Below are 13,661 nucleotides of genomic sequence, written 5' to 3' on the forward strand. Positions count from 1 at the left end.
AACAACAACAAAAATCAGTAGTCGAAAGTGGTTATGGTGGATACATGTAATACATTTCTCAAAACCATAGAATATACAACACAAAGAGTGAAACTTAATGTACATTATGGACTTTAGTTACTAATATGTCAATATTGGTTCATGAATTGTAACAAATGCACCAAAATAATGCAAGATATTAAAAGTAGAAAAATTGGGGGTAGAGTGTGGTACAAGGAAACTCTGTTCCATTTTCTTTTTTTTCTGTTAATCTAAAACTGCTCTAAAAATTAAGTGTATTAGTTAAAATAACCAATGAAATGGACATATCCCTAATTGGAGTGATGAAAAGAAAAAGAAAAAGAATAATCTTTGTCAAATAAATACCAATAAATACCAGCAGTAAAAAAAAAGTCATTACTACAGATTCTACAGATATTAAAAGGATAATGAGAGTATTACAAATAGTATTTCCAACATATTTAACAAATAAGATGAAATAGAAAAATTCCTGAAACATTACAAACACCTGAATAATCAACATACTTTTGAATTCAAAAGGAAAATTAAAAAGTAGCTCAAGACAAATAAAAATAGAAACAAAATATACCAAAACTTATGGGTTGCAGCAAAACAGTTCTAAGAAGTACCTAATATTTAAAAATTGTTTTAAAAATATAATATAGATACATATATATGTGTGTGTGTGTGTGTGTGTGTGTATATATATGTATAAGCTGTGACATGAAAAACACCAAATGTGTAGGAGAGAGAAGCAAAAGTGTAGTTTCTCTATGTGATTGAAGTTAAGCTATTATCAGATTTTATCAGATTAAAATAGACTGCTGTAGCTATAGGGTGTTTTCTGTAAAACCTATAGCAGATACACCAAAGGTAAAGATACATCAAAAGATAAGTGTGATGGTTAATACTGACTATCAATTTGATTGGATTGAAAGATACAAAGTATTGATCCTGGGTGCACCTGTGAGGGTGTTGCCAAAGGAGATTAACATTTGAATCAGAGGGCTGGGAAAGGCAGACCCACCCTCAATCTGGGTGGGCACAATCTAATCAGCTGCCAGCATGGCTAGAATATAAGCAGGCAGAAAAATGTGAAAAAGGAGACTGGCCTAGCCTCCCAGCCTACAACTTTCTTCCATGCTGGATGCTTCCTGCCCTCAAACATTGAACTCCAAGTTCTTCAGTTTTGGGACTTGAACTGGCTTCTCCTTGCTCCTCAGCTTGCAGACAGCCTATTGTGGAAACTTGTGATCGTGTAAGTTAAACTTAATAAACTCCCCTTTGGGCGCGCGTGTGTGTGTGTGTGTGTGCGTGCGTGTGTGTGTGTGTGTGTGCGTGCGTGTGTGTGTGTGTGTGTGTGTGCGCGCGTATCCTATTAGTTCTGTCCCGCTAAAGAACCCTGACTAATATAATACCATTACAGAAAAATCATCAGTTCACAAAGGAAGACAGCAAGAGAGGAGGAAGAAACAAAAGAACTACAAAGCAGGCAGAAATCAATGAACAAAAAGGCAATAGTAAATCCTTACCTATCAATAATTATCTTAAATAATTATTTTATCAAAAGTCAGAGTGGCTGCTTGGTTTAAGAAAACGAGAGACAACTATGTACTTCACACAAGATTCCCTTTATCTTTGACACAGTCTGAAAGTGAATGGATAGAAAATGGTATTTCTTGCATATGGTAACCAAAAAGAGTGGGGGTGATTATACTAATATAGCTACTATACTGACATCAGACAAAATAGACTTTAAGTCAGAAACTGTCACAAGAGACAAGGAAGGTCATGATATAATTATAAAGGTCATGATATAAAGTAATCAAGAAGATGTAACAATAGTAAATACTTAGGAACTCAACTTGGAAATACCTAAATATATAAAACATACATTAACAGAACTGAAAGAAGATATACACAGCAATACAATAATAATAGGGGAATTTAATACTCTGCTTTCAACAACTGTTAGATCATCTTACAGAAAATCAATAAGGAAACAGTGAATTTGAACAACACTATAGACCCAATGGAACTAACAGACACATACAGAACATTCCATCCAGTAACCGTAGAGTACACATTATTTTCAAGCACATACAAAATATTCTCCAAGATAGGTCATGTTAGGCCACAAAACAAGTCTTAACAAATTCAAGAATATTAAAATCATATTCATCATCTTACCACAATGGTTATGAAACTGGAAATTAGGAAACAGAAGAACAATTGAAAAACTCACAGACATGTGGAAATTAAGCAGCCTACTCCTGAATAACCAGCACACTTCTGTAATCAGAAGGAAAATTAAAAAGTAGCTGAGACAAATGAAAATAGAAACACAACATACCAAAACTTATGGGATGCAGCAAAACAGTTTAAGAGTGAAGTTTATAGTGACAAATACTTGCTTTAAGGAAACAAAAGATCTCAGATAAACAATCTAACTTTGCACCTCAGGTAACTAGGAAAAGAAAAACAAACTAAGCCCGTATTTAGCAAAAGAAAGAAATAACAAAAGTCAGAATAGAAATAAATGAAATAGAGACTAGAAAAACAATAGAAAAATATCAATGAAAGTAAGAGTTGGTTTTTGGAAAAGATAAGCAAAATTGACAACCTGTTAGCTAGCCTAAGAAGAAAGGAGAGAAGACTCAAATTGGAAATGAAAGAGGAGATAATCAATATCACAAAAATGGATTACAAGAGATGACTGTGAACTATTTCTATGCCAACAAATTGGATAACCTAGAAGATATGGATGCATTCTTTTTAACATGTAAACTACCAAAACTAAACCATGAAGAAATAGAAAGTGTGAACAAACTAACAGTAAGGAAATCGAATCAGTAATTTAAAAATCTCTCAACAACAACAAAAAATGCCCAGGATAAGATGGCTTCACTGGTGAATTCAAGTAAACATTTAAAGAAGAATTAATGCCATAGTTCCCAAACATTTCCAAATAATTGAAGAGAGAACATTTTATAACTCATTTTATGAGGTCAGCATTTTCTGATACTGAAGCTGGACAAGGACACTATAAGAAAAAAATTATAGGCCAATATCCTTTATAAACATAAATTCAAAAATTCTCAATAAAATACTAGCAAACCAAATTCACCAGCACATTAGAAAGGTCACACACCAAGGTTAAATGGCTTCTACATACTCAAATCAATAATTGCAATCCACCACCATAACAGATGAAGGATAAAAATCATATGATCACTTCAATAGCTTCAGAAAAAGCATTTGGGAGTATCCAGCATCCTTTTATGATAAAAATATCTAACAGCTCAGGTATAGAAGCAATGTACTTCAACATAATAAAGGCCAAATGTGACAGACCTACAGCTAACATCATACTCAACAGTGAAAAGCTGAAAGTTCTTCCTCTAAGATCAGGAACAAGACAAAGATTCCCAAGATTCCCACTCTCACCATTTCTAATCAAATAGTACTGGAAGTCCTAACTCGAGCAATTTGGCAAGAAAAATAAAGGCATTCAAACTAGAAAATAAGATGGTAAATTTTTTTCTGTAGATGACATAATCTTATATATAAAAAACCCCAAAGACTTCATCAACAAACTGCTAGAACTTATCAACAGATTCATTCAGTAAAGTTGCAGAATACAAAATCAACATACAAAAATCAGTTGTTTCTATATGCAGTCATGTGCCACATAACATTTCACTCAAAAATGTGTTACCAAAACACGAGAGGTTTGATGTAGGTCCTGCTGTTTAGCACACAGAAAGTCAACCACTGAGACAAGTATTGCCAAGGAAAAAGGCTTTAATCAGGTGCTGCAGCCAAGGATATGGGAGCTCAGTCTCAAATCCAACTCCCTGACTGACTAAAACTATGTGTTTATATAGCAGGGAAGAAATGCAGCAATAAGCAAGAAACCAGGAACTAGGGAGGGGCAGTGGTGGACTGGATAAAGAAAATGTGGTAATGTGGTACATACACACCATGGAATACTACACAGGCATAAAATGAATGAAATCACATCCTTTGCAGCAACATGAGTGCAACTGGAGGCCATTTTCTTAAGCAAATCATCACAGAAATAGAAAACCACATGCCACATTTTCACTTATAAGTGAAAGCTAGACATTGGGTACTCATGGACATAAAGATGGCAGCAATAGGAACTGCCATCTATTTGAGTAGATGAGGACTACCAGAGTGGGGAGGGAGGGAGAGGGCAAGGGTTGAAAAACTATTGGGTACTGTGCTCAGTACCTGGGTGACAGGATCCTTCATACCCCAAACCTTAGCATCATGCAATGTACCCACACAACAAACCTGCACATGTACCCCCTGAATCTAAATTAAAAGTTGAAAGTCTAACATATATGATTATGTATAGTGCATGATACTTGATAAAAATAAATCACTATGTCATTGGTTTATGTATTTACTATACTAAGCGTTTTGTCATTTAGAGTGTACTCCTTTTACTTATTTAAAAAAGTTTACCATAAAACAGTCTGCCATGTCACATCAGCAGCTGCCTCATACATACTGTGTTTACCATAACTCTTCATTGTATTATTTTTCTTATGCTTGATTTAATCTTATGTTGTTTTGTTCATTATGGCCCCTGAGCGTACAAAATCCTTTAATGTTGCCAGCAAGAGGCCATATTGAATAATTGACCTGAAACTTAATTAAGTGATTAAAGGTAACAGAGGTAGAAAATAAGTGCTAGTTATGGCTTACCAGGAAATCATGTCCCATTCCACCATAGCTATGATCTTGAATAACAAGAAGAATGTGGCTGAAATTGTTAAAGGATCTGCTTCATTGATGGCAACAAGACTAACAAAAATTTGAGAAAAGCTAGTGTTAAATATGGAAAAAGTTCTGATGACTTGGATTGCAGATCAGACTCAGAAACATATCCTTCTCAGCACTTTGATAATCATGGTCGATACAAAAAATTTGCTTGCAATGTTGAAAGAAAAGGCTGAACCCTTCAGTAATGTTTAATCTACTCCTAGCTCTGTATGGTTTAAACATGTCAAGAATCATTCATTACCTAATGTGAAAGTGAGAGGTAAGTCTGTGAGTGCTGATGTGAAGGCAGCTGAAGAAATTTTGGAAACTCCAGATAAGCTCATTGTAGAGGTAAGTTATTTACCAGTGCAAATCATTAACATAGATGAAACCTCTTTATTTTGGATACACATGTCTGAAAAGACTTTCATGTATAAGGAGGCCCAGTCAAACCAGGTTTCAAGACTTTTAATGACAGGGTAACAGTCTTGCTTGTGGGCAATGTTGCAAGCTACAAGTTAAAATTCTTTGTAATCTGGCATAGTGAGAACCCCAGAGCCTTCAAAGCATATGAATATATACATTCTGCTAGTATACTGCAGGAACAATAAGGAGTTGTGGGATGCCCCAGCTTCTTTTCTAAGATGTCTTCCTGAATTGCTATGCAAGCAAAATGGAGAAGTACTACTTGGAGAATAACTTCCAACGAACTTGATCCAACCAATAGATCAAAGAGTTATGGCAGCTTTTAAGGCCTACTACCTGAGAATGAGCTTTGCCCAGACTATTGCTGAAACTGAAGAAGACACTATGAAAACACTGATGCAAGTCTTGAAAGATCATATCTATAGCTGCACTAAAAACCTTTCTTGGGTTTGGGTAATATCATCAAGGAGTATGAATGGCATCTGAAGAAAGGCACTTAAGATATTTGCATAACTTCAAAGACATTGCAAAAATCAACAAGACTGTGGTTGAAATTTCAAACAACTTTAATCTGGGTATGGAGGAGGATGACACTGAGGAGAATAAGAACCCCAAGAAAACTTATAGTGAAGTGTTCAGTAGCAGCTTTTGCAGACCTCAACAAGTCCTATTAGCAGTTTCAAAGCGTGGACCTCAACACCAAATGGTTTTTATTCATAGAGAAGAAAGTTTATGGCACATTATCAGCTTACAAGCAAATCTCTATGATGAAAGAAAAAACCAAGAAAATCACCATGGAGAAGTGACACCTGCAAAGAGTGACACCTCCTCAAGAACAGCCTCAGGCAGATCCTTCAGTAAGTGTTTCAAAAGGAGGCATTGCCAAATGACAGCTCCATGTGGGTTATTGCCCTTGAAGACAGCCCAGTAAGACAACATGTAAAGGTACAAGACAGTCATATTGATTATCTTGCCTTCAGTAGGCCTAGGCTAGCTTGCGTGTTTGTGTCTTAGTTTTTAAAAAAAGTTAAAAAGATGAAAAAAATCTTGAAAATAGAAAACGCTTAAAGACTAAGGATATAAAGACAGAAAATATTTTTTACAGCTGTACAGTGTGTGTGTTTAAGCTAAGTGCTATTTAAAAAGAGTCAAAAGGTAAAATTTAAAATTTTGTGAATTAAAAATGTTACGGTATGCTAGGGACAATTTATTATGGAATACATTTTTATAATTTGTGCAGCCTAAGTGTACTATACATTGTTTATAAAGCCTACCTAGTATACAGTAATGTCATAGGCCTTCACATCCACTCACCACTTACTCACTGATTCATTCAGAGCAACTTTCAGTCCTACAACCTCCATCCATTTTAAGTGCCCTATACTATTTTTAATTTTTATACTATATTTTTACAATACTTTTTCTACATTTAGAAATATTTAGACATATAAATACTTGCCATTGTGTTACAGTTGCCTGCAGTATTTGGTACAGCAATATGTTGTACAGGTTTGTGGCCTAAGAGTGATAGGCTATACCACATAGCCTAGGTGTTTAGTAGGGTATACCATCTAGGTTTGTGTAAGTACACTCTATGATGTTCACATGACAATATTGTATCAATGCATTTATCTGAAACTATCCCCATTGTTAAGTGATGCATGATTGTACTAACAACAAACTATCTGAAGAAGAAATTAAGAAAACAATTCAATTTACAATAGCCTAAAAATAATAAAATACCTAGAAATAAATTTTACTAGAGAGAGGACAGGTTTCTACATTGAAATTTATAAAATAGTAATAAAAGAAATTGAAGAAGACAAAAATAAATGGAAAGATAATCTGTGTTCATGGTTTAGAAGAACCAGTATTATTGAACTGTTCATAATACCTGAGTGATCTACAGATTCAAGAAATCCCTATCAAAATTCCAATGACATCTTCCACAGAAATAGAAAAAAAAAATCCTAAAATCATATGGAACTACAAAAGACCATGAAAAAGCATAGTATTCTTGAGAAAGAAAAACATAGTTGAAGTTATATTACCTGCTCTCAAAGTATAATACAAAGCTATAGTAATCAAAACAGTGTTTTTGACATAAAAACAGACACATATACAAATGGGACAGAACGGAGAGCCCAGAAATAAATTCATCATATACAGTCAACTAATATTTAACAAAAGTGCCAAGAATATAGATGAGAAAATGACATTTTTCAATCAATGGTATTGAGAAAGCAGGATATTCACATGCCAAAAAATAAAAAAATTGGATCCTTATACTGTACATCAAAATTAACTCAAAATTGATTAGACTTAAATGTAGGACCTAAAACCATTAAAATCTTAGAAGACAACATAAGGAAAAAACTTGCTATTCCAATGATTTTATGAATATGACATCAAAAGCACAGGTAACAAAGGCAAAAATAAGCAAGTGGGGCTACCTCAAGTGGAGAATTTTCTGCATAGCAAAGAAAAAAATCAATAAAATAAAAAGGCAACTTATAAAATGGGAAAAGATATTTGGAAACCATATATCTGATAAGGGTTTAATATCCAAAATGTATAAAGAACTCACACAACTCAATAGCAAAAATGAAATAACCCATAATTAAAAATAGGCAAAAGACCTGAATATACATTTTTCCAAAGAAGACATACAAATGGCCAACAGATATAAGAAAAGTCTTCAACATCACAAATCATCAAGAAAATGCAAATCAAAACCATAATAAAACATCACCTCATACCTGTTAGGATGACTATTATCAAACAGTCAAATGGTAACAAGTATTAGGATGTGGAAAAAAGGAAACCCTTGTATGTTATGGATCAGATTGTAAATTAGCACAGGTATTAGAGAAAACATTATGAAGCTTCCTTAAAAAAAAACTAAAGAGAGAATTAACATACGATCCAGAAATCCCATCCTTAGGTAAATATCCAAAGGAAAATCAAGGAAATGGCTGCATTACCATTTTAATGCAGTACTCTTCACAATAGTCAAGATATGGAAACAAACTAAGTTTCCATCAACAAATGAATAGATGAAGAAAATATGGTATATATCTATGTATATATACAAACAAAATGGAATATTATTCAACCTTAAAATGGAAGGAAATCCTGCCATTTGTGACAACATGGATAAACCTAGAGGACATCATGCTGACTAAAATAAGCCAGATATGCAAAGGTAAATACTATATTATCTTACTTACATGTGGAATCTAAAGAAATTGACCATATCAAAGCAGAGAGTTTAAAATAGTTTTCAGGGGATAGGAGTTGGGGAGATGAGAGAACCTTGTACAAAGGTTACACACACAAATTTTTATTTTTTATTTTTATGTGTACATAGTATGTGCATATATTTATAGGTTACATGAGATATTTTGACACAGGCATACAATGTTTAATAACCACATTGGGGTAAATGGGATATGCATCACCTCAAACATTCATCATTTCTTTTGTTGTGAACATTCCAATTGTACTCCTTCAGTTATTCTAAAATTTACAACAAATTATTGCTGACTCTGGTCACCTTGTTGTACTATCATACATGATATCTTATTCTTTGCATTTAACTATACTTTTGTACCCATTAACCACCCCATTTTCTCCCAACACCCTCCCACTACTCTACCCAGTCTGTAATAATCATCATTCTACTCTGTATCTCCATAAGTTCAATTTTTTAATTTTTTTTTCTTTTTTTAAGACGGAATCATGCTCTGTCACCCTGGCTAGAGTGCAGTGGTACGATCTTGGCTCACTGCAACCTCCGCCTCCCGGGTTCAAGCGATTCTCCTCCCTCAGCCTCCTGAGTAGCTGGGATCACAGGCATGTGCCACCATGCTGGATCAATTTTTGTATTTTTAATAGAGAACAGGATTTCACCATGTTGGTCAGGCTCATCTTGAACTCCTGACCTTGTGATCTGCCCACGCTGGCCTCCCAAGGTGCTGGGATAACAGGTGTGAGCCTAGCCAATTATTTTAATTTTTAATCCCTACTAATGAGTGAGAACATGCAAAGTTTGACTTTTTGTGCTTGGCTTATTTCACTTAACATAATGTCCTCCAGTTCCATCTACGTTGTTGCAAATTACAAGGTATCATTCTTTTTTATGGTTGAATGGTGCTTCATTGTGTATACACACTGCATTTTCTTTATCCACTTTCTGTGGATTAACACACGTTACTTCCAAATCTTGGCTATTGTGAATAATGCTGTAATAAACAATGGAGTGTAGCTATCTCTTTAATATGCTTATTTCCTTTCTTTTGGGCATATATCCAGCAGTGAGATTGCTGGATCATATGGTAGCTATTTCTAGATTTTTGAGGAACCTCTAAACTGTTCTCCATAGTGGTTATACCCATTTAACTTCTGCCAACAGTATACAAGCATTACCTTTTCTCCACATTCTTGCCAGCATTCATTATCTCCTGTCTTTAGCATATAAGCCATTTAAATTGGGGTAATAAGATGTCTCATTATAGTTTTGATTTGTATTTTTCTGATGATCAATGATGTTGAGCATCTTTCCATATACCTGTTTGCCATTTATAAGTCTTCTTTTCAGAAATGGTTATTCAGATATTTTCTCCCTCTTGACTTGTTAGAGCTCTTCATATATTCTGGTTATTAATCTCTTGTTAGATACATAGTTTGCAAATATTTTTTCTTATTCTATGGGTTATCTCTTCATGTTGTTGATTTTTTCCTATGTGGTGCAGAAGCTTTTTAAATTGATGTGATCCATTTTTACTTTGGTCGTCTGTGCTTTTGGGGTATTACTCAAGAAATTGTTGCCCAGACCAATGTCCCGAAAATCTCCCCACTGTTTTCTTTTAGTGGTTTCATAGTTTGAGGTCTTAGATTTAAGTATTTAATCCATTTTGATTTTATTTTTGTATATTGCAAGAGATAGGGGTCTAATTTCACTATTCAGTTTTTCTGGTGCTATTTATTGAAGAGAATGATCTCTCCCCAATGTATGCTTCTGGCAATTTTATCAAAAGCAAGTTCTCTATAGATGTATAGATTTATTTCTGGGTTCTATATGTTCCATTGGTCTATATGTCTGTTTTTAGTCTAGTACCATGGTATTTTGGTTACTATACCACTATAGCATAATTTGAAGTCAGATAATGTGATTCCTCATTTCGTACTTTTTGCTCAGGATAGCTTTGGCTATTCTGGGTCTTTTGTGGTTCCACATAAATTTTAGAATTGTTTTTGCTATGTCTATGAAGAATATCATTGGTATTTGATAGAGACTGTATTGAATCTGTAGATTGCTTTGGATAGGATGGACATTTTAACTATATTTGATTCTTTCAGTCTATGGACATGCACTGTCTTTTCATTTTGCTTGTCCACTTCAATTTCTTACATCAATGTTTTATAATTTTCCTCATAGTAATCTCTCATTTCTTTCATTAAGTTTATTCCTAGGTATTTAATTTTGTTTGTAGCTATTGTAAACTAGATTACTGTATTGATATCTTTTCAGATTGTTCACTGGTGGCATGTATTAATAGAAATGCTATTGATTGTGTAACCTGAGACTTTACTGAATTTGTTTGTAAGTTTTAATAGTTTTTTTGTAGAATCATCTTTACATTTTTCCAAATACAAGTTCGTATTATCTGCAAACAAGAATGATTTGACTTCTTTCTCTTTCCAATTTGCCTGCCTTTTATTTCATTCTCTTTTCTGATTCCTCTAATTAGGACATCCAATAATGTGTTAAATAACACTGGTAAAAATGGGGCATCCTTGTCTTGTTCCGTATCTTAGGACAAAGGCTTTCAGTGTTTGCTCATTTAGTATTATATTAGCTGTGGGACTGTCATATATGGCTTTTATTGTGTTGAAATATGTTCCTTCCTATACCCAGTTTTCAAGGGTTTATATCATGAAGGGATGATGAATTTCATCAATTATTTATTCAGCCTCAGTTTTAAATTATCATATGGTTTTTGTTCTTCATTCTGTGATATGTATTACACTGATTGATTTGCATATGTTGAACTATCCTTGCATCCCTGGGATGGATGCCACTTGGTCATGATGAATGATCTTTTTAATATGTTGTTGAATTCAGTTTACTGGTATTTTGTTAAGGATTTTTGCAGCATTCTTCATCAGAGATATTGTCTTGTATCTTTTTTTAATGTGTCTTTTTTTTTTGGTTTTGATACCAAGGTAATACTGGGCTGGTAGAAGTTTTGTAATTTTCTTCTTAATTTCTTCATTGACTCACTGCTCGTTCAGGAATATATTATTTAATTTCCATGTGTTTGTATCATTTCCGAAGTTTCTCTTGTTATTAATTTCTAGTTTTATTCCATTGTGGTCAGAGAAATTACTTGGTATGATTTCAATTTTTGAATGTTTTAAGACTTGTTTTGTGACCTAACATATGATCTATCCTTGAGAATGATCCATATGCTTAGGAGAAGAATTTGGATTCTGCAGCTGTTGGATAAAATATTCTGTAAACATCTAGTAGATCCGTTTGGTATACAGTGCAGATTAGGTTCAATTAATCTTGGTTGATTTTCTGTCTGGATGATCTGTCAAATGCTGAAAATGGGGTGTTAAATTTTCCAACTGTTAGTGTACTACAGTCTCTCTCTTTAGCTCTGATATTATTTGCTTTACATATCTGGATGTTCCAATGTTGGGTGCATATATATTTACAATTTGTATATTTTTTTGCTCAATTGACTTCCTTTATATTATGTAATATCAGTCTTTGCCTCTTTTTGTACTTTTTGTCTTAAAGTCTATCTTATCTAAGTCTCACCATTGTTGATATTTTATGGTTTTCATTTTAATGGAATATCTCTTTTCATATCATTATTTACAGTCTATATGTGTCTTTATAGATGAATTGTCTTTCTTATAGGGAACTGATCATTGGGTCTTTTTTTTTTTTTTAATCCATTCTGCTACACTCTTTTAATTGGAGAATTTAGACCATTTACATTCAATGTTATTACTAAGTAAGGACTTTATACCATATTGTTATTTTGTTATTTGTTTTTTGGTTCATTTTTAGTCTTTTCTTTCTTCCTTTTTTTTTTTTTCCTTCTTGTCTTCCTTTATGTGAAAGTGTTTTTCTCTGGTTAGTTATGCTGTAATTTCTTGTTTGTATGTTTTGTATATCTCGAGGTTTTTGGATTTGAGGTTACCATGAGGTTTGCAAATAAAATCTTATAACCTATTATTTAAAAATGATGACAAGTTAACTCTGTAAAACAAACTAAGAAACAAGCAAAAAGAAAACTAACAAAAACTACACTCAACTTCATAGTCCCTGCTTTTTTAAAAAAAACTTCTGCTGTTCTATTTATATCTTCTTATACAGTCTATGTCTTAAAAAGTTTTTGTAGTTATTATTTTTGATAGGTTCATCTGTTAATATTCCTACTCAGGATACAAGCATTTACCCACTACAAATACAGTGTTATAACATTCTGCATTTGTGCATTTACTTACTGTTACCAACTGGTTCTGCACCTTCAGATGATTTCTTATTGCTTGTTAAGATCACTTTCAGATTAAAGAATTCCACTTAGCATTTCTTGGGGGACAGGTCTGGTGTTGATGAAATACCTCAACTTTTGCTTGTCTGAGAAAGCCTTTACTTATCCTTTAAAATATTTGAAGGATATTTTTGCTGAATGTAATAGTCTAGGATAATTTTTTTCTTTCATCCCTTTAACTATATTATGCTACTCTCTCCCGACCTGTAAGGCTTCCACTGAGAAATCTGCTGCCAGATGTGTTGGAACTCCTTTAAATATTATTTATTTCTTTAGTCTTGCTGCTTTTAGGACACTTTCTTTATCCTTGATATTTGGGAATTTCATTATTGTCCTGAGGTAGTCTTATTTGGGTTAAATTTGCTTGGTGTTCTATAACCTGCTTGTGCTTGAATATTAATATTTATCTCTAGGTTGGAAAAATTCTGTTATCTCCTTAAGAAACCTTTCTACCCAATCATTCTCCCCACCTCCTCTTTAAGGCCAGTAACTCTTACATTTGCCCCTTGGAAGCCATATTCTAGATCTTATTGGCATGCTTCATTATTTTTTGTTCTTTTTTCTTTTGACTCCTTTGTGTGTTTTCAAATAGCCTATCCTCAAGCTCACTAATCCTTTCTTCTGCTTGGTCATTTCTGATTTTTGAGAGACTTTGACACATTCTTCAGTTTGGCAATTAAAATTTTCAGCTCCAACATTTCTGCCTAATTCTTTTTAATTATTTCAATCTCTTTGTTAAATTTATCGATAGAATTCTGAATTCCTTCTCTGCATTGTCTTGAATTTCACTGAGTTTCCTCAAAACAGCTATGTTGAATTCTATGTCTGAAAGGTAGCATAGCTCTGTCACTCTGGAATTGGTCACGG

This window comes from Macaca nemestrina, chromosome 7 (assembly GCF_043159975.1).
Source record: "Macaca nemestrina isolate mMacNem1 chromosome 7, mMacNem.hap1, whole genome shotgun sequence".
NCBI lineage: Eukaryota > Metazoa > Chordata > Mammalia > Primates > Cercopithecidae > Macaca > Macaca nemestrina.